Source organism: Pinus tabuliformis, chromosome 4_1, assembly GCF_031772625.1.
Source record: "Pinus tabuliformis cultivar Carrire ecotype Pingquan chromosome 4_1, CPIR1, whole genome shotgun sequence".
NCBI lineage: Eukaryota > Viridiplantae > Streptophyta > Pinopsida > Pinales > Pinaceae > Pinus > Pinus tabuliformis.
This window is the reverse complement of record NC_142303.1, coordinates 937,338,325-937,360,982: the sequence shown is the minus strand read 5'-3', so window position 1 is coordinate 937,360,982 and position 22,658 is coordinate 937,338,325.

Here is a 22,658-nt window from a genome sequence, read left to right as displayed (position 1 = left end):
GGCAAAATCAAAGAAATGTACCTTTATTGGATATGGTGTTAATGATTTTTGTTATCACTTTTATGATTATGAAAAACACAAAATCATTAGGAGCAGACTAGTCGTATTCAATGAAAAGGTTTTGTATAAGGATTAGCTGCAGGAAAAGAAACATGAAAAGGAAAAAAGAGAATACACAGTGCTGGACGAGATCACAGAAAAAGTGATGGTGCCTGAAAATCATAATGATCAACATCTAGAACAACAACCACAACAGAAACAAGCACCTCAAACACCTGAAAGTGGTGTTAGAAGATCTACCAGGATAAGTAGACCCCATAAACAATACTCTCCTTCACTATATTATGTATTGTTGACTGATTCTGGTGAACTAGAATGTTACGAAGATGAAGTATAGGTAGAAACCAAGAAGAAGTGGCAGCAAGCCATGAAAGAAGAGATGGACTCCTTAGCAGATAACTAGACTTGGGACTTAGTCAGGTTGTCTGCTGGTAAAATAACATTGCAAAATAAATGGGTTTACAAGTTGAAGAAAGACGATGGAGGTAGAAAAAGGTATAAAGCTAGACTTGTGGTGACAGGGTTTGCATAGAAAAATGGTATATACTTTGATGAGATATTTTCTCCTGTTGTTAAAATGACTTCAATCAGAACTATTTGAAGTCTAGTAGCAGCTAAAGATTTGCATCTTGAGTAGTTAGATGTAAAGACAACCTTTCTCCATGGGGATTTGGAGGAATCACAAGGATATGAGGTAAAAGGGAAGGAGAAACTAGTGTGCAGGTTGAAGAAGAGCTTATATGGCTTAAAACATGCTCCAAAGAAGTGTATCTAAATTTTGACAGGTTTATGTTCGAACAAGGTTATACTAGATGTCACTTTGATCATTGTGTTTATCTCAAAAGGAAAAACGATGTCTGCTATATTATATTTTTATTGTATGTAGATGACAGGTTGTTGCAGGTTCTAACATGCAGGAAATAAATGTGCTAAAAGAAATTGGTAAACTCATTTGAATGAAGGATTTGTGTTATAGAAATTTTTGGGCACTGCAACCCCAATCATACATGTCCATAAACCAAGGGCTACTAAGTGCCTAAAATTGTTGCTTCACACCCTAAAGGAACAAGGTCAGTTGATTACATCATCTCCCAGAAGTTCTCCACAGAAAACTGCTCAGAACTGGTCAAAGCTAGACCATACAGACTGCCCAGTGCAGAGGGTACGATGCATCTCACGTGCTCAGAGTAAAGGGTGTGATGCATACTGGAAATCCCTTCTGTAGGGTGCAATGGGCGACAGTAGACAAATGGCAGAGACAGTTTGCAAGGTGGATCATCATGGAATCTTCCATAAACTTCTCCTGTGACACCTACCTCTCTGAATTTGCCCAGGGATGAGTAAGAGATCACCAATCTCCAAGTGGAATCAAGAACTATCAGAGAGAGGACACTAATCAAAATCCCGGAAGTTGACTCACCCCCCTGCAATCATCTATATATGGATCCCTCATCCCAGAGATCCAGAGCCTGGAATTTTGTATCTTGTAAGGAAGTGTTGTTGGTTTCTTGGTGGAATATCATAGTGTTGGGTGATCTAAGCTTTTCATGAGGTGAAGAAGGGCTTTGATGCTGGGAGGATGATGCTGGGTCAGATCAATGGGTTGTAATCCTCTCTTCTAATCTTTATATCAATAAAGCTATTCAAGTTTTCCTCCACATTCTTGTATAGCTGATTGTATATGCATTTGTGTGGTCAATATATATCTGGTCCTATATTGTTTATGATCTCTGCACTTTGAAGGTATTATGCTACTTTGACTTTACAAGTACTCTTTGAAGCGGAGTGGTCAAGGGAGAAGCGGGGAAGATCTGTTGGTGAGGAGAAGGGACAAGCAAAGAACTGAGCAAAAGATTGAGGTTGGTATTCTTTGATCCTCTCCTATCTACTTCTCATAAAGGAAAATGAAAGTAAATTTAATCTGTTTTTTTCTAAGATAGCTACCCGTCTTAGTGGGACTAGCAACTCTGCATAGACACTAGATTTCCCGATAACAAAATGGCGACTCCACTGGGGAGTGAATAGATTGTTTGCTTGTTTATATTTGTTTGTTTTATAAACTTACAAACGGAGCCTGAAGTTAAGCCAACTAGCCTTCGAACTGTATTTGATATGCAAGTGCAAAGTAGATCAATGCTGCTTCAGTCTATCTCTGGGTTTTGTTTATAAACTGAACAATCGATTTGCAAACATCCTAATTTCCCTAGTGGTGGCTCTAGTAACCTCATTAGATCAGCCCCTGTGATTTCTATTTACTGACTATGATTAGCTCAACCTAAATCCCTGAACTAAGCTACAAACTGTGACCCAGAACCAAGTTGAAATCTCATTCCTAGACCATCGCACTTTCTCCTCTTGGGAAGCTGGATGCATCGCACCTCCTGTGTGCAGTAGGTGCGTTGCATCGGACTTTCCCTGTGTTGCAGGTGCGCTGACCAGATAAGACTTCTTATGCTCTCAGATTTTGGTTTTGTGTTCACTCTCTTCAACTTTATTCAGGAGTTTTGTTGTCTGTGATCAGTATACCACTGTGGAAACTCCCTTCCTTTGCATGATTCCGCCTCCATAGTACAAAGAATTGTGAATGTTTTTATGTATTGTGCACCATTTACAGTTCTCTTTTACAAAAAGTATCACAATCAAACTTTCGTCTTTTGATTTAGAAGTGTCGCAAGTGTCATTTTCAGTCAAAGAAAAGAATTCTATTATTCTTGATGGTCGATTATACAGTTACTCTTGTATTTGATTTGAATGAGTAGTTTCTCAAGTGTTGAAAGCAGTTTTCAATTCAAAATAGCAAAGTGTCGTCATTATCTTCCTTTCGTTTTTGAAGAGAAATTTGTTAGTACTGTCACTTTGAAAAGATAATTCAGATTTGTACTTAGCATTCTTCTTGTCATACACACATTAAGAAAGCTGAAAACAAATTTGTGCACGTGCATTTGCATTTAGACTACTTGTTGGTTTGATTTCGGACAGTGCATCTAGTGTGTTCTCTCTACTCTATGTTGAAAGAATATCATCTCTCTTTCTTCTAGGATTTTCATTGCAAAAAGAAGATTAAACAATTTTTTATCATCTTAGATTTCATTTTAGGAATTGTATATCTACATCACGCGGTGAACTTGGAAGGAAAATTTCTTAAGAAAGATCAACTATAAAATAAATTCAATGAACATAAAAATGCTTTGGAACCTAATGCACAACATCTAGAAGTCCAGGCTAGTGACGTATTTCGGCGTCGTAAAGCCTGGTAACTATCGCTTTCATTGTTGGTTGGGTGATTCCTCCTCTTTCAGACAACAAGTGCCAATACAAACTTGTGCTCCCACGTACCATCGAGTATATATTGGGATACCACAATAGGCTATATCCTTTATCCATAGGAAGCCGTGTCTGTCGTCCTATCGATCACAATGCAATGAACACAGCATTTGGGAAGATTGACTGCCGTACTGTAAAACGTATTCTGGAGTTTTGCGATTGGTTAGGTAATCCCTCTGTCTAGATTTCCAGAGTAGTCTCTTTCATTCCTTTTCAGACTCCTTAAAGGAAAAGGTCCATCTGAGCACTTGTCACTTTAGGCTCATTAAAAATCGAAGGCGACTAGAGTCATCTTTTGTTTTTTCTCGACTCTTAAAAATTGAAAAAACAAGTTGTGTCAAAGCATCTAAAATTTATTTTAATAAGAATAATATCACCATTCCCGCATTGGTCTTAGGTTGAGGAAAATGGAGTCCACCAACCAATTATTTCCCCTCGGAGGAGATCCTAGTCCTTTCTCCTCTTAGGGAGATGTTGGTGCACCTCATATGGCCACATTGTCACTTCCAGGATTGATGATTGGCTTTCCAATATGGATCTTCTCAACCTTCGTCATTCAAAACACCGTGATTCCTGCACAATCAAGTCAGCAATTAGATGATACTAAAGCTACCCCAAACCTTCTACTTCCTCTGATTCTCCCTCTCCTCCTTCCTCTTCACTTGATGAAGCTGGTAAAGCCAAAAATCAAGCAACTAAGAAGGAGAAGAAGAAGAAGGAGCCAAAGGCAAAAAGGGGTAACCGGGCATCGTCTAGTGAAAATCCACACACGACACCGTCCAAGCCTAAATCTCCATGTGTCATTTGCAAAGGAGACCACTATCATCGAGATTGTCCTTGCATCCATCGGATCTTAAGGGACTGGTCTCCTCGTTTGCACAATCCGGTGTCATCAACCTCTGAAGATCATGTTGAAAGTTCACCATCAACTAGTGAAAGCGAAGCATTTGGACAGAAAAGGAAATGTAAATTTTGTTGTAAATTGTGTGAAGGTGATCACGTCATCCACCATTGTCCCTTCCTAGATGAAGCTAAAAGAGTCTTGGATAACCGTCCTGCTTCACCGCTACGGATTCCTCCTGGATACGAGAAACTCTTACCGAGTCCATCACTAGTTGAAAATCTAACTGACACACCATTATGGTCGGTCGAAGCATCTATCATTGAAGATAAACCCGATGAATCCATCCAAGGTGAAAGTCAAAAGGTTGAGGTGGCAGTCAACCCGGTCTTGTCTTCGGAAGGTCCATCTTCAGATGATACAATCACCGAAGAGAATGAGAACGACATTGTTCAAATTCTTTTCATAAACACAAACTCCGATGAACATGGGGGCAATCTACTCGTTCCTTTACCACAGGAAGGAAGTTCATCAGAGTCATATCCGGCCGTCTATTCGGTCCCACCTCCAAGCAACCTAGTCGTTTCCTTTGATTGGAATCTACTAGGCAGACCCCATTTACAGGCTAGTGTACCATTCCGAATCATTGTACAAGCTTACAAAATGGTCATGGTCGGTACCATCATAGATGAAGGGGCTTCTGTGAGTATCCTTTCCTCAACTGCTTGGAAAGCGATTGGTTCGCCATCGCTTCTGCTTGAGATGAGAAATCTTACAAGCTTCGACAAAGGAACCAGTCCACCGTTAGGGATCCTTCCCAATGTACCTATAACGTTGAGAAGGAAAACCATTTATATGAATGTAATGGTAGTCCAAGGACCTCTAGATTATAATCTACTCCTTGGGCATGGCTATATTTATAGCATGGGAGCCATTGTCTCCTCACTCTTTAGAGTAATTTGTTTTCCGCATGAAGGCCGAATGGTCCAGCTCGTATACCAGCTTTCATTCCCTAGCTCACACATAGCTAATAGTCAAATGCCATCCCTAACTGGTCTTTTCACGCAAGGAATGTCTCATCAATATCCAGTCCATCCACCTGAAGAACGCGAGTAATTCAGTAGCGACGACTGAAACCCAGGGGGCATGCACCCTGGTCTGTTTCGGCAGGAAAACCTTGGGTATAGAGTAGGTTTCCACGGAGGATATATGACTAGTCTGACACACCCGTCTATTTAGGAAAATGGGATTAGACTGTAATAATATTCCCTCGTCAAAGTTATGTCAGTGCAGGCGACTGTGCCACTCACCTTTGTCTATTTCGGTAGACATCGCTAAGGAAGTGTTTTGTCAGCAACGCGGATGGAGAAATCTTGCAAATGCGAGAGCTTTCATATGGTAACTTGGAAACTCTACTTCGCTATGCCTAGGGGCATGCAAACCTTTTTGCCTAAAACTAAAGAGCAACCATTTATTTTCTTAGTTTGTAGTTTCTCAACCCTTTAAACTCGTAGGATTGGTCATTCCTAGCTTGCATAATGAAAGGATCTAGAGCAAAGTTTCAAATGGTGCAAGCTCCCTAAAAATTGAACCTATCGATGAGACATCCTTATTATATGACTGGCACGAGCAGTTTTTATGCGAAGTTCAAGCTTGTTAAAAATTAAACCTTAGCAATGAGCAAGCGTTCCCCCAGAGTTTAAGCTCATTAAAAAATGAACCAATCCTCAGTAAATAACCATTGTGAATGCATTATCATCAGCTTATCAGCCCTGGTCGTGTTCTCATCATCACCTCCACTCTGTTTTAGCTGATCATTCACCTCCATTTGATTGTTTACCCCTTTTGAGGAACAACTACGAAGAGTGATCTTATTAGCCATCCTTGTGACACTGCTATGATTGGAAAATTCCAAACATTACCTGGAATCAGCTACTACCTGAAATTATCACTCGTTCCTCAAAAAATGAGTCTCCTTTAAGCTCTTTTCGTCTGACTCATAAAATATGAAAGGTTTCCGAGTAGTTGGCCTCTCCAACTCGTTAAAGCTACCGGGAGTGCTATCCCTCCTCTAGATTTTAATCTTTTTGGTCCCAAGGGATTATTACACAAAAAGATTGAGCGCTTGTTTTGTTCGGCTCGTTAAAATTATCAAAAATTCATCCCTTTCATATTATTTTATACTTTTTTGGACTTAAGGGATTATATGATTAAAAAAGATTATTGGAGTTTCCTTTACATCCCTTTCAAACTCTGTAAAATTGAGAATGACCGAGTTATCTTTGTCATTAAACTCATTAAAACCAATAGTGATAAACTTGTCCATATAGACAAAAACACGTTTCACTGTCGCTAGGCTCATTAAAACATAGTGACGGGTTTTCCTGAAGGGAAAATTATAGAACAAGCATATGTTATCCTCCTCAAGCTTGATAAAAATAAAGAGGTATTGATCAGCAATGACTGGGGAAAAATTGGGAAGAAAACTTGAAGAAAATTTATTGGTAGCATGTCCCTCTTGAACATGACACTTTCACTCCACGTCCGAGTCAGGTTGGGTTATTCCATTCACCGGTCATGTCACCATTGGTCCGTCGCACCATCCATATTTGGGGTTAACGCTACCAATCCATGTCAGTGTCACTGGTATGTTCAAGAAAAGTCACTCAGAGAATTCACCCGTGTCTCATCCGCTGCAATACATTCACGCTCCATTCTTTCATGACTGCCACCCTGAACCCTGTATCATCAGATTGTTTTCACCTCCAAAATCATTTACTCTGTTCCGTGTCGTAGATGTGGGATTCATTAAGGCCTTCCTACGATGGGTCGCTTCTTGTCGACATCAGCTCATTATCCAAGAAGTCGACTTAGGAACAACCCTTTCAGTACGTTGAAGCTTGCATGCCTCAATGGCAAGTTTCTCACTTCCGGTGACAGGTTTACACAATGGCCTTCGACCGAAAGACTTTGCATGGTGTTCGATGCCAAGTCCCTTTTTCACACCACGCGAATTGTATTGTAGTACCTTGAGGGTCATCATCATTATCGGTGATTCCTCTCGCGCCTGTTAATAGCTTACATCGTTGGCTGATAATCAGGCAATGTCTTTCCATGTTCGACTCCAGAACATCTTTCGCATGGATCGACTTGTACTCCGAGTGAAGATTGGACGAGTTTGAAGACCCCGGATCTAGTTTCATCCATCTGGGCTGCGATATATTCAGGAAAATAAAGACATCAAATGTACATCATTGCTTCACAGATGATCATCCGAATCAAAGGATGATGGCTCTATTGGAATCATCAGTCTGCCACACAGACGGTTATCTGTCTTATGTACATGAAAGTGAATTTATAAAGTTGAGCATGGGAATGCCCACCTCAGCTAGATCATGAAAATATTATGGAAATAATGTATTGTATTGTATCTTATTATAGGTCGCCTTCCAGCTCGAAAAAACTTCAGATTGTCATGATAAAGCATTTCACCTGACATCAAAAGATTAATGACCTCATGCTTTAGGGGGAAACTGTTATAGAAATTTTTGGGCATTGCAACCCCAATCATACATGTCCATAAACCAAGGGATCCTAAGTCCCTAAAAGTGTTGCTTCACACCCTAAAGGAATAAGGTCAGCTGATTACATCATCTCCTAGAAGTTCTACACAGAAAACTACTCAAAAGTGGTCAAAGCTGGACCATACAGACTGCCCAGTGTAGAGGGTGCGATGCATCTCACCTGCTCAGAGTAAAGGGTGTGATGCATACTGGAAAGCCCTTTTGTAGGGTGCGCTGGGCAAGAGTAGACAAATGGCAGAGACAGTTTGCAAGGTGGATCGTCATGGAATCTTCTAGAAACTTCTCCTGTGACACTTGGCTCTCTGAATTTGCCCAGAGATGAGTAAGAGATCACCAATCTCCAAGTGGAATCAATAACTATCAGAGAGAGGACACTAATCAAAATCCCAGAAGCTGACTCACCCCCCTGCAATCATCTATATATGGATCCCTCATCCTAGAGATCCAAAGGCTGTAATTTTGTATCTTGTAAGGAAGTGTTGTTGATTTCTTGGTGGAATATCATAGTGTTGGGTGATCTAAGCTTTTCATGAGGTGAAGAAGGGCTTTCATGCTGGGAGGATGATGCTGGGTCAGATCAATGGGTTGTAATCCTCTCTTTTAATCTTTATATCAATAAAGATATTCAAGTTTTCCTCCACATTCTTGTATATCTGATTGTATATGCATTTGTGTGGTCAATATATATCTGGTCCTATATTGCTTATGATTGTAGATCTCTACACATTGAAGGTATTATGTTGCTTTGACTTTACAGGTACTCTTTGAAGCGGAGTGGTCAAGGCAGAAGTGGCGAAGACGTGTCGGTGAGGAGAAGGGACAAGCAAAGAACCGAGCAAAAGATTGAGGTTGGTATTCTTTGATCCTCTCCTATGTACTTCTCATAAAGGAAAACGAAAGTAACTTTAATCTATTTGTTTCTAAGATAGCTACCCGTCTTAGTGGGACTAGCAACTCTGCATAGACTCTAGATTTCTCGATAATAATTTTGGTGCTACAAAACAAATACTTGGTATGAGAATAAATAGAGATAGGAAGAATCGCAAATTAACATTGTCTCAAAGTGAGTACATAGAAAAGGTGTTGAAAAGGTTTAATATGTAGAATGCAAAACTAGTTAGTATACCTTTGGCTAGCCATTTCAAATTAAGTAAGGAGGAGTGTCCCAAGACTCAGGAAGAAATGGCTCATATGTCTAAAGTTCCATATGCATCACCAGTTGGAAGATTAATGTATGCAATGGTCTACACAATGCCTAATATTGCACATGGAGTGGGCGTTGTAAGTAGGTACATGAACAATCCAAGAAAAGAACATTGGATGGCGGTGAAGTGGATTCTCAGGTATTTGAGAGGTACCACAAATCAAGCATTATTCTTTGGTGGTTAAAACATTGCTCTATAGGGATATGTTGATGCAAATATGGTGGGTGATAGAGATAGAAGGAGGAGCACAATAGGGTATGTGTTTACTGTAGGTGGAACAACTGTCAGTTGGGTCTCAAAACTGAAAAATGTTGTTGCACTCTCAACAACAGAAGCAGAATATGTTACTTCTACAAAGGCTAGTAAATAAATAATTTGGTTACAAAGGTTTCTGGATGAATTGGGTAAGAAGCAGGAGTTGGGCAGGTTATACAGTGACAACTAGAGTTCCATACATCTTGCAAAGAACTCTGCATTTCATTCCAAGACTAAACATATACAGCTCAAGTACCATTTCATACGGTCAGTGTTGGAAGATGGATAGTTGAAGCTGGAAAGGATACACACTAGCCAGAATCCTACAGATATGTTTATAAAAGTTGTAACCAGGGAGAAACTAAGAATCTTCTCAGTTTCAATTGGTCTTCATGCATGATGAAGAAAATGAGAAAGAGCCAAGTCCAAAGTGGATTCATTCTCCAATAAATGAAGCAGCGGTGGAGTTGTTATAATCAGTCTCCAAGTGGGAGATTGTTGGGTGTGGAGCTTGATTATCTTATGTATTCAAAGGTATCACTGCATTGGACCCTAGTTCGTAATGGGGCGACAACACCACCCATAAAATATACGCTACAGGGGGGGTCTAGGGGGGTGGATGTGACCTTTTGGAGCCCCCCCTTTGGAAGGGGGATTGGTGGCAGCACCCCCGAAGCTAAAAATAGATGTAAAATTTCCTTGTAAAATGTTGTAATTTCGTAGTCAATCTGGGCTGTTCATTAGGCAGAGATCTGACGGTAGAAGTTATGTTTAATTTAGGGTTTTTTTCCCTAGAAGGCAACCCCTCGCTATATATGAAGGAATTGTATTGCGTCTATGTAGATCTGTATTCTGAGTGAGGAAGAGAGAGGAGATTGAGAGCAAAGAGGGAATTACAACGGATATACTGTAGGTTGTATCTCTTTATTTTGTTGGATAATATAAAAGAAAGGGCTGGCTATTTCTTCGTGGATGTAGCCCAAACTGGGTGAACCACGTATATCTGTGTCTCTCTTATTTTATGCGTCTTTTGTGTTTATATTTCTGCAACATTTTATGTGTTTCATTGCTTTATAATATATAATTTTCTAACATCCATCAACCTCATCCATTTACAACATCCACCTATCATGCCGAAGCCTTTCCCATTCACTTTCCTTACTCTCCTAAAATGCTACAAGAAGCTTTTGTTTTGTTATAGGAGGCCAAACTACATAGGGCGAAAATTATTTTTACCATAGCTCAAAATCCATGCATCCATTGGATAATTTGTTTCATGGGGAGAGGCATATTGATTATGGTAACACTCTCAAGGAATTTTAGCAAATTCTAGTGCACACTTTTTGAGAAATTGACCTCAATAACCCACAACCATTTTTAATTTTTCTCAAGTTTCGTGCATCCAGTGGAAACATGCTCACCAAATTTTAGGTCAATCAAATTTACTGTGTGAGAGATATAGATAAAACAATTATGCTATAGAGAATTCCAAAATTTCTACAAGAGTGACTCGGATTGCTAGAGGAGCATGATTGGCATAGAAAAAGGGTTTATATATTATGTTTTTAATCTATAAATAAGAGGAGGGGTGCACCATATCCTCATCATTCATTTTCTATAATAGTTGACCTCTTCTCCACTCTCATTTTCATCTTTTTCCATGAAAAGAACCCATTTTAACCCCTTCTTCCATCCCTTCCACCCCAAAAAAGGCCTATGATCCTTGTCAATAGATTACTCATTAATTATCAATATTTTTAAAGGTATCACCTGAAGGAAATAATTACCCTAGCAAGGTCTAATTGACTGGTACATGAAGACACACATTCCTATAGCAGTCTACAGAAGCCCTCCAGAACCACAGTCAAAATCGCTTGGAAGCACTAGAATGAAGAACTGGCCAACATGAAGCATTCAGGGCAGGGAAAATTTTAAGAACCACCGTAAATCTATATGTATAATAAATGGGAAAATCCCCATGATACATAGGAAATATGGGAGGTGATTTTATCAATAATATAATGTGTATATATAATTTTTTTGGCGAATCTCTCACCGGATTATATTATCTTGTAATGTCATGGCGAATCTTTCACTGAATTATAAAATCTTGTAAGATCTTGGCAAATCTTTCTCTGAATAATAGAACATTGTGAAGTCTTAGCGAATGTTTTGTTAAAGTATGAAACCATATATGATTATAGGAAAACATATTCATTAAACTGTAATATACTAACATACATGTCTGGAAAAAAGAAACATAATTTTCTCTTCCTACAAACAATGTTGCAAGTTTCAGTGGTAGTCATTTGTCAACGTTCTTACTGTACACTCTTTCATATCCCTCTATTAATTTTCATAATATTCCACAACAAATTTATTGTAGGTGTTGATCTTGACCACTAGTTTTGTCAAGGCAGGAGAGATTAATCTTTTCTCTACCACTTTTGTCGAGCTATCAAATTTCTTTCTTATTCCGTAGACTCCAACTGCAAGATCAAAAACACATCAAGTTTGTTTAGCCCAACGTTCCAACAAGTAGCAAGCCCCAACTATATAATATATGAAAGTAGTAGGTATCCCAAAGGCCTGAAGGGGATCTAATGGAAAGAAGTGACTATTCTGAGAAGCATTCCAATTAAGATATAAATATATAAATATAGATTTATTATTATTTTCATTAGATATATTCAATTAAATAATTAAATTTAATTACCTCTCTCCCAATCTAAATTACTTATTAGCATAATTCACTACCTTCATACATCTTGCATTTTTTAATAGCATTGTAACATGTGGATTAATCTCCTTTTTGGTGCACAATCTCTGCCTTTTAAGACAATATGGTGCAGTGGCCCAACTACTGATCATTACATGGTGTAGTGGACCAACCACTGATCATTATGACAAACTAAGAATAACAAAGAAGATGAAAGGTTGTACAAACCAACATATTTCTTAAAAAACTAATCCAACATTAGTACCTTAACTTTTTCATGAAGATATCATATTGAGAATGTTTGAAAAATGGTGGGAAATCTCACAACGAATATCTCTCTTCTGCAAGGGTGATGCAGAAAGAGTGATAAGATTTCATTGTTTTGAATTTTTTTTGTTAAATCAGAAAAACCAATATTAATGGAGATATTGGTATTTTTTACTAAATTTTGTGAAGTGACTAAATGTAGCTTTAACCATTCACCTTAATATGTTTAATTTCCTAAGTCTATTTAATATCTTCATTATCATAAAAACCATCTTATATCCATCTGAACTCCACATCTACCATCTACCACGCTTAGAGGGATGAAATCTATTTATCCCTCTCAGCACTTGGTAGACCTGGAATTAAGATGGATCTAAGATGATAGAATTTCTCTTTAAATATTCTATGCTCACATGAATACCATGGTATTGCCATGGGTCAATACCATGGGTTATCATAAACCTGGAGCTTAATAAATAATGTTAGTAATTTATAAAAATTAATAAAATTAATAATTGATTTTTATTTTATTTTTTATTTTAACCAAGTTAAAATGTTTAAGTGAAATTCAATTACAAGATCCACTTTTAATCTTGATCTACCAAGTCCTGAGAGGGATCAAATATTTTTTCACTCTATGCTAGTTTTCATATCATGATATTTTATCCCTCTCGGGGCTTAGGATCTATGCTAGTTTAATTACCCCTTTAAATAGGCTACATTCCACGTGAATACCATGGGTCAATACCATGTGCCATATTTATTTTTATTAATACTAATATTAGGGTTAATAATGTTTTTTTGCATGGCATTAATAATAATTTGGCCCATGGTATTTGGCCCATAGTATTTTGTGCATAGACTTCACCTAAATATAAGGCATTTTTTGAGTGTTCTTAAATATAAGGTTACTTATGGAGTAAATACAAAAATGTGTTCTATTTATTTACCATACGTTTGGTTTGTTTATATTTTTATTGATTTACCATACATTCTTTTATAAATATGGTATTTGGCCCATAAGATTCACTTAAATAAAACCTCTTTTTTGAGCCTTCTTAAATAGAAAGAGGGTTACGGACTAAATATAAAAAGAGATTTTATTTATTTACCATACTTCTAATTTATTTATATTTATATTTATTTACCATACCTCCACTTTATTTATATTTTTATTTATTTACACCCTTGCATGTTCGTAAATATAAGGTGACTTATGGAGTAAATATAAAAAAATGTTTTATTTATTTACCATACCTCTAGTTTATTTATATTTTTAATAATTTTCCATACCTGTTTTATAAATATGGTATTTGGCCCATACGATTCACTTAAATAAAACCTCTTTTTTGAGCCTTCTTAAATAGAAAGAGGGTTACATACTAAATATAAAAAGAGGCTTTATTCATTTACCATACCTCTAGTTTATTTATATTTTTATTTATTTACCATACCTTTGGAGGATGTATAGAGAGAGGTTTTATTTATTTACCATACCTCCACTTTAATTATATTTTTATTTATTGGGACCAAATACAACCTCCCAAACCAGAAAATGGGTGATTGCAAGGGTGATTGCAAATGAATCGAGCCATCATAATGGAATATAACCTCCCAAACTAGGCAAATCAAGTCAAATGAGTATTTTCATAGTTTATCCGCCCCTTTTTTTTTGGGCTAAAATGAAAAAAATATTTAGTTTTTAAATAAAAGTTGGGCTAAATATATGAAATGGGTGTTTTATAAAAATTTAGGCCCTCTAAAATGAAAAACCCCTTTAATTTTGCCCTTGGGCTAAAATTTGCCCCTAAAATTTACCATGATTCAGGGATCACGTTATTGATCCTGGCAACCACAAAACTTTTGCAAGGCTACTACAGGGTCAATGATAATCTCCAACAATAGCTATCCACGATCAACAAGACCTAAAAAGGGAACTTCAATCACTCAAGCACATTTTGAGAGAAAAAAAGATTCAGAGCAATGAGCATAAGAATATGACATCTTAAGAAGCTCAAATATTAGACATTACCTTTGTTCAGAAGTATCATGCAACCATCAAAGGATCATCACTAGTAGCTTTAGAACCACCAAATGCAACTTCAACAGTCATATCAACACCTCAATATCACTTGAAAAAATACATCAAGGGTAAGGCCTAGTTATGAAATCCTCAAAACCTCTCCTACAAAATTATTTAAGCTCAGTTAAATGTTGTAAGTGTATGAAGGAAAAGTTTTTTATAGCCAAACTTAGGAGAAAAGAAGCCAAAACCTTATCTAGTAGTTAACTTCACTTTTCCACCAAAACACCTGCACATGGGGGAGAGGACAACACATAAGTGAAGAGCACTTGAGAAGCTGGGATGTAATGATTTAGTCATGATGGAGGACAAGGAGTGCAAAGGGGTAGGTGAGGGCCAACTCATTTAACTCAAAGCACTTTGAGTTTATTTTGCATGCAATGAAAAAAATAGAGAAAGTTTTGAAAAAATAAAAGATAATGAAAAGTTCAATAAAAATAAAAGAATAAAAGAATAAAAAGGTCAACTCACCACCTCTTGGCATGCAAATAATTGCTTCTATAGGATTCTAGTTGGTTTCTATAGGAGTCCCAACAATGCTACAGGAGAAAACAAAGTTGCTACAGGATAAATAGAGCTTCTACAGGAAGGAACAAAACTGTTGCAGGCGATAGACAGATTTCTATAGGAAGTTAACAGAGGGATACAAGAGAAACAAATTGATACTTGAGTGCTGGATAATGATTAATTAATTTCTACAAGGTACAAATAAACAAAACAGAGCTATAAATGATTTTCTATAGACAATATGTGATGTATAATGGTAAATTGTCCGAGAGTGAAAGGTGTCCAAGTTAGTAGGTTGGCCATCACATCATTCCTTTCTTTTGCTTCAATTTATTGAGCATCATTTCTCCCTCTGTAATTGTTAAGTGAATTCAATTCTAGAATCTAATGAGCAAAGATAATTATGATTTCTAGTAAATAATATTCGTAAGAATTTGATGGATAGTATGATGTGCCATGGTTAAGAATTTGTATCAGTAGTAAGAGGCTTGAATTTCAATAAGAATGATGTTAGTAATGAGGTAATTGATGCCAATAATTATTCTTTTTTCAAGGAGAAGTACCAGAGGAACACCAAGAAGACAAACCAAAATTAAAGTGTTTCCCTCACAAATAGAAACCATTACAATTAAAGAATTGCCTGAGAGAAAGAAACAACCTAAACTTGCATTAGAAGTTCCATAGGAAATTGAGATAGGGGAAGAAATGAAAATAGAAGATTAGTAACAAGAGCAGCAGTAGCAGAAACATATGGACCAATAAACCTTGAAAGAAATAGGTCAGCATACATGAAGAACCACAAGGCAAGGGGAATGAATAGGTTGATTAAAGGATGAGTAACAATTTATGTATGGGTTATGATGGGCATCCAAATTAGATAGAAATTAAAGCCCATATAACATTTCTTAGGCACATGAAGGCTATATGAAACCTATCCTTCTCCATTTAATAATGGTTTTCTTTTACTTTTAATATGTTCTTACGAAGGTTTAGAGGTAATTCCATACTATGTGCCTAATATTGTTTATTTTTGCAGAATATTGAGAGAATATGGAGTAAATTTTGAATGAGGAAATATAGTGAATTTCTCCATACAACAGAATGGACAAATATTGGATAATAAATGAACTGAATATCATGAAATTATTGACAAATTTTGGAGCTCCATTGATTGAGAAAATCTAGGAATGTGTTATGTTGTTGCTTTTTCTAGCACTTGTAGCACAAGTGCTTCACGTGATATAAAATATTCCCATAAAGAACCTCTAGGTTGATTGTAGACAAGTTCCTAGGACATCTTAACAGAAGAATGCTTTTGAATATTATCAGTGGGGCTTTCCATTGCACTCCAATTGTCACGTAGTTGGAAAATATAATGAAATGCGCTTGGTTCAATAGTCCTTCATCAAGGTAAACTCAAGCCAATACATGTATCTAAATGCAAAAGGGGTAAATCGGGCGAATCTCAAAGAGAAATGTCTAGTTCTAGTGGCTGACACACAAAAATAGGAATCTTTAATATTGACATTGTAGAAAAATGAAGAGGATGAAAGAAAGAAGGTAATTCGATGCAGAGGGCTCGATATAGTGAAAAATCGAAATCATTAAGGTCCAGCATAAGTATGAAAGAATGAGGAGATGAAATGGTAGGAATTGTTGAGTGAAAATTAAGGTTTCATACTCTATACCTCATGGACACACTTGTCACTAATTAACATAAGTAAATCTGTGTTGATTTTTTGGCTTAGGGGGTCTTGGCCAAAGTTTACGGTTAGTTGCGCCAACCAACAAATCCCTACACTACTGGTCTTTTCGGCAACAAGCTACGTAGCATAGGCTACAGTCTCACCTGAAGCAATATGGGGGGATGGAAGAACTAAGTTTCTGCATCAAGAGACTAGTGTGATGTCTTCCAACACCTCAGAGCACAGATCAATACCCTCTTAGGGAACATTGCTACAACTCTGTTAAAATAGCCTTCAGACCTTCCCGAAGGTCTACGATCCATCCTTGTGTACCTTTAACAGTCAATAGCCTACTTACCCGCATCAGGGAGTAGTCCTAAATTAGGGTTCACGGAGATTTACTTAATTTATTAGTAGACATCAGAGGATTCATGAGAGTCTTCGTGAAAATACTTAAACATGCATTATGTACATCAGTAGCAGTTATTAAAGAGAATCACACAACATCCAGTTGATATTCCATAAAACACACCATTCATCGACAACATATAACATTAACATAAGTAAACAGAAATATGCAAGAATTATTTGGAAACTGTCTTTATTGATCTTCAATTCAAGGTTACATACTCAAACTACCATGCGCACACGACTGCAGGGGTCTGCACACTCAGCTGGGGACTCTACCTAGGCCTCTACACACTCAGCTATAGAACCTTTCTTCTCCTATTTCACCCACTTCTCTTCGCGATCTCTTCCTATCCAACATCAATTACTATAAAAAAAAAATATGCCTTAGACTCTCTAAGACACACCTATTTATAGCCTTTTTCATACAATGCCATGGTTTGCGAACCATGGGTGGATCTCAAAACCGACTCAAACTTTACATAAAACAAGGGGCTAGACCCCTTTTACTCATATTCATCTACGTGCTCTGCATTCAAAAATCGTGGGGACTTTACATTAATTACAAACTTGCATCAAAACTTGGGTTATCTTAACCCCAAAACTGACCTAGGGGACCTCATCGCAACATGATTACAAGTACACAAGTAAATCTATAACTACACAGGTACTATTTCTACTCAGTAGCATACATATAACTGTGACAGAGCGAAATTGGTAGCGTCATTATACAATTTTAGTAGAAGATAAACATACATGATTTGAAATACAAAGAGGAAACATACTTCTCATTACTCTGATAGGAATCAACATAATAGTTTCATTAATCCTTCAAGAGTCCAAATCACCATTCCATTACATTTAGCAAAGTATCGCTCAAGTCCCTCATGGAAAAGAAAATAGAACCAAAAGTGGAATCACATAATTTGGACCACTCGGACGCAGAATCTCAGAATCTCTCTTAAGTGTTTCATCCCCCTATTTATAAGGAGAGGGGGAGCTTTACATTAATTGCTCCAAAATATCTCAGCCAGAGCTCCAGTTTTCTGGTCCCCTAGCTGTCCCAGTGTGTGATAGTTATACTTCCCAAATGATGACAATCAGGATTTGATTCCTTTCTTGAAAAGGAAAGAAATACAGAATAAAAAATAGGGAAAGATGAATGATGGTGAGGAAAATATCTCCTGACCATCCTTGTAATCATCTCTGATCAAGCTGTGTCTCTGCCACGATGATTTGGCCAGTTCACCTATCGCTTTCCTCTTTAATCATTTGAATTCCCCACTCTATAGTGTCCGGAGCAATCAACTGTGGTGGCCTTGCTGGTGTCACGGAATCATAGTTGCCAATTTGTCCATCCCCTTAACTTCCTAGATCACGCCTTGAAGCCTGTTATGCCTTGTAGTGTTGCCACAATGTAATATTAGAGAAGTCCCATGCCACAAACTTCATAGTGATGCAGCATTCAAATATGTTGATTGCCGACCTCCGATATAACAAGCCCCTTCTTCTTAACGCTTCCCGCATTTTTCTTCATAATGCCAAAGGAAGTGACCAGGCACTTAGCCTTAAGGTGCTAGGGCCTTTTTTCCTACCCAGGGGCTACTTTTCCGTAGTAATGTGTTGTATGCCCGTGATCCATTAAGTTCCCCTTGACCATCGGCCAACACTTATCTCGGATCCCCCTTATCAGTGATTTCCAATCGGCGTTTGAACTTGTAGTGATGAAATATTTTACCGATTGTTGATTGCCAATTATACCTCTGTGATCAGCCTTAGCCCTTGGTTCTTTAACTCTTTGCAACTAGATGCCAACCCTCATATAGGAGCCCCTCAATCTGAGGATTTCAATCAGAGGTTTTACTTTGATGCAACAACATGTCTCAACCTACGAATGTTGATATGTGATCTGACGTCATACATAGCTACATGGCACCTTGTGAGTGGTGACACATGTCACCCTTTTCTGGCCTTTTATGACTGTGAAAATATCGAATACTTCTACCATATGTCCACTGTACTGTCACGTCATGATGACGTTAGCTCCCATGCAGCATATCAGAACCAATCTCTATTCACCATGTGTCCCTTATCAGAACCAATCTTATGTTTCCACGGATCCCGTTAGAGGAGAGAGAAAATGCCCGAACCAATGATGGTTTTCGCTAAAATCATTTCTTGATTCATCTTCAGTCTTTCTTGGCACTTCAACACTGAAGGAACAATCCTAGCAATTTAATACTCTCGGTGTTTTTCGATTGCAGCTTTGTTAAGGTTGACATTTTGAAAATGTTGATCATTGATATGCGATATGGTCTGGATGTGCTCACTACTGATATTATGGCACCTCTGATTTTAGAGACCTCCGATATTATGGGACCTCCAATTTTTGGGACCTTTGATGTGTTCTATCTTCTTCATTTCAAAGGCAACAAACCCCTTAAACTTCAACAAGCCATATCTACTGATCTAGAAGCCCATTTTTGGACTTCCACATACCATTGGAAATGTTATTCTGGGAACTATCCAATGGAGGTGATTCGATTTAGACTGCAAGTCCTTCTATGGATTGGAAGATGACTGTAAACATTTCTGCTCTTTTGTACTTTGGGTAGCTGGAAACACATTTTGTAGTAGGTGACAACATTAGCTCCAACTAGGGACAGTGCCTTACTGGCAATGTACTGAGAGCCTATAGACCAGTAGCCTTCACCATTGCACATGGAGTCAAAAATTTAATGAATATATAAAACAAAAAAATATCGATGGAAATTTATTTTTAGGGAGTCCTTTTGATCATCAAATTGAAATATAGAAATATAAATTCTAACAACTGGAAATTAAATGCTCAGCTAGTGAGCTTATTTATATACAAATCCTACTTATGTATAGGGCATCAGTCAACCTAATTGAGATCAACCCTCCAATGGTACTAGACTAGCATTTGGGTGCTCCAAATAATGCCTCCATGTTGCTGAAATTTTAAAATTAAAACAAGCATGCCCATGAAAAATATTCAAACAAAAAACTTGATCCATACTCTAGAAACACCCTTTACTGCTGACCAAAGAATGGTGTCATGTAGTTAGCTACAGTGTCATAGAGCTAAAAATAAAGACTTGCAACTGCCTCATTATCTTGAAAACTATATAGACCAACACCCTCCTAGTTAGGGAAGCCACAAATCTTCAACTTTAGGTTTTTCAAGAAAAATATGTTGCTGATATTTTGCTACCCATTTGTTAATGGACCAACCCTCTTGGAAATCTACAGTAGAATCTTAATTTTCTAAACTGTAAGATTCATAAACTAGAGAATCTACTGAGGATTCGTAGTAGGAATCTTTCTGCAACACGAAGCTATAGAGACTGCTTGGTCCTTCAACATTAGGCTCTTCTTGAAAAAAACATTGTTGGAAGCCTTCTCCCCACTTGCTTGTAATTAGATCCATTTGACCATCTGTAATATTATCATCCTTCTCTGAATCATATGAATCATGTATTAGAGAATCTTCATCAACTTAATTACTCACTTGTTGAATTTGTTCTCAATTTGAAGTATTTGAATCATGAACTGGAGCCTCTTTGTTAACCTCTTGGTGGGCCTGCTCTTTTTGTGAAGCTTTAGATAATTGAGACTATTATGGTTCGGCATCACGCGACTCCCCATCAGAGTCATACAGACCATTAGAAGGAAAATCATACAATTCATTAGAGTAATACCTTAAAGGATTTGTTTACAGCTCGATCTTTTCCCGTTCTTTGCTTTCTTGATCACTGGGTGATGCTTCTTGATGTAAGTAGATATCTTCTTGGAATGGAGTCTCACAAAAACCTTCAGCAAGATCATTAACATGAGAAATATTTTCATCATTGAAATATGTACAGAAATATTAAATAAAGAATCCGCTAGATATAATATTTTGCAATAATGATTGAATTCTATGTGAAATCTCTTTAAGGAAGATATGGTGCCATGGGGTATTGTTCTATACCAAACTCTAGCATCCTTGTCTAAAGAATACATGAACAATTTCATTTGTACATATTCAAGAACAATGACCTATTATTCCATGCATTCATGAAAGTGGTTGATGTATTGGTCTGGCCTTCTATCTTTGTTTCCAGCGAATCTAGGCAAATAGGTGTTCCATTCATGAAATGAAGGGACATGATTGGGATAAGCAACAATAGAAGAAAAATCTAGTGGAGAAAATTTGTTAGCCAAGAATGTAGGAATGGCCATTTTGAAAACCCTTTAGGTGAGTGATATCAAGTTGAGATGTAGGGGAATTTTTCTGTTTCTTATAATCAGAGCAAGTATGAGGCCGCTTGAAATCCACGATGATCAAATAAAGATATCGATAATGGAGATGAAAGGATGATTACCATAAGGTTTGGAGAGAGGAGTAGCCAAGGTGTTTATAATGAAATTCAGACAGAGTCGCCAAGGTGAGAGATATTTAACCCACACTTCCCTTGCTCACCTGACATAGGGAATGTAAAAATTTGTCCTACACGGGGAAAAATATTATGATTCGTTCCCCAAAAATAGTGCAATTTTTTTTTTTCACTTTTCCTAGTGGAGGAAATTGGCTATCCTCCGGGAATTCCCATGCAACAAGCACAATCGGTAACAACAACCAAGTGTAGTGGAACAACTTGTTTCATCATGGGCCTCTCGGAAGTTCGCTAGGAATTCCTGATAGAGATATCTTGACCAATTAAACTGTACACCTTTCACGCAATGTGCAGAAAGGGAAACTACAGGCGTGAGAACTTCATCCGTGCGGCATTTTCTCATCACCTTTCCTACTAAAATATAAGCAGCCAATTGAACTATCAGGTCTGTTATAGACATAATTGAATACCCTTGTGACTTCTTCACGAGGCCATAATCTCACTTCATTCTTTCTGCAAGGTCTTTCTCCCCAGTCTTTCTGCCAAACTCATTAGCCAGGTTTGTGCCCTTATAAGGGAGGTGCGTGATTCTATGAATAAGCATGTCAATAATGGGTATAGGCCCTCTAAGCCATAGACTTCCATCGTGCATCAATGTGAAAAGTTGGTGCACACAGATTGTTTTAATGGGGTTGTGATGATAATGTGGCACCTACAACAGATTAAGTAACCCCGAGTGCTCGACACTACAGACCCATTCCTCCATTTCCAATGTGGTAACACCTGACTCTACATAGTATACTCACCTCATGTACTTGTCCATTGCCAAGTGTGGAAACATAATGTGGTCTCCAAGGTTCCAATCCTCCATTTTCAACAGTGGGATCCTTGCAAGCCGCAGATCTTCAAATGGGACCTGCTCAAGTAGCAGGGGCGTAGATATGGTGAACTTTTAGAATCTGGGTCCTTTGTGACCTTCACTTTTCCCTTCCATGGAGGGATATACTCAGGGAGCCTTGTTATAATTTCCACCCCTTCACTGTAAATATCTTTGGTTCCCTGGGCTTCTTCTGCCTCCAGGTCCACTACCTTCTTTGATTGCTTATCTTTCTTCGAAATTTGTGTGTCAGAATGCATTCTTATGGAAGCGCAAACTGGTACTGGCTTCTTCTACTTTTCCTTCTTTGATTTGGCTGGTTGAGTTTCTCTAGTAGGTGTAGGCTTTGGCATAGGTGACCTCAGTGTCGGAGGCACATGAGCCAAAGCTTCCATACTTGCTACTTCTAGGGTAGCTGCCTCAAAGGCAACATCGCTAGTACT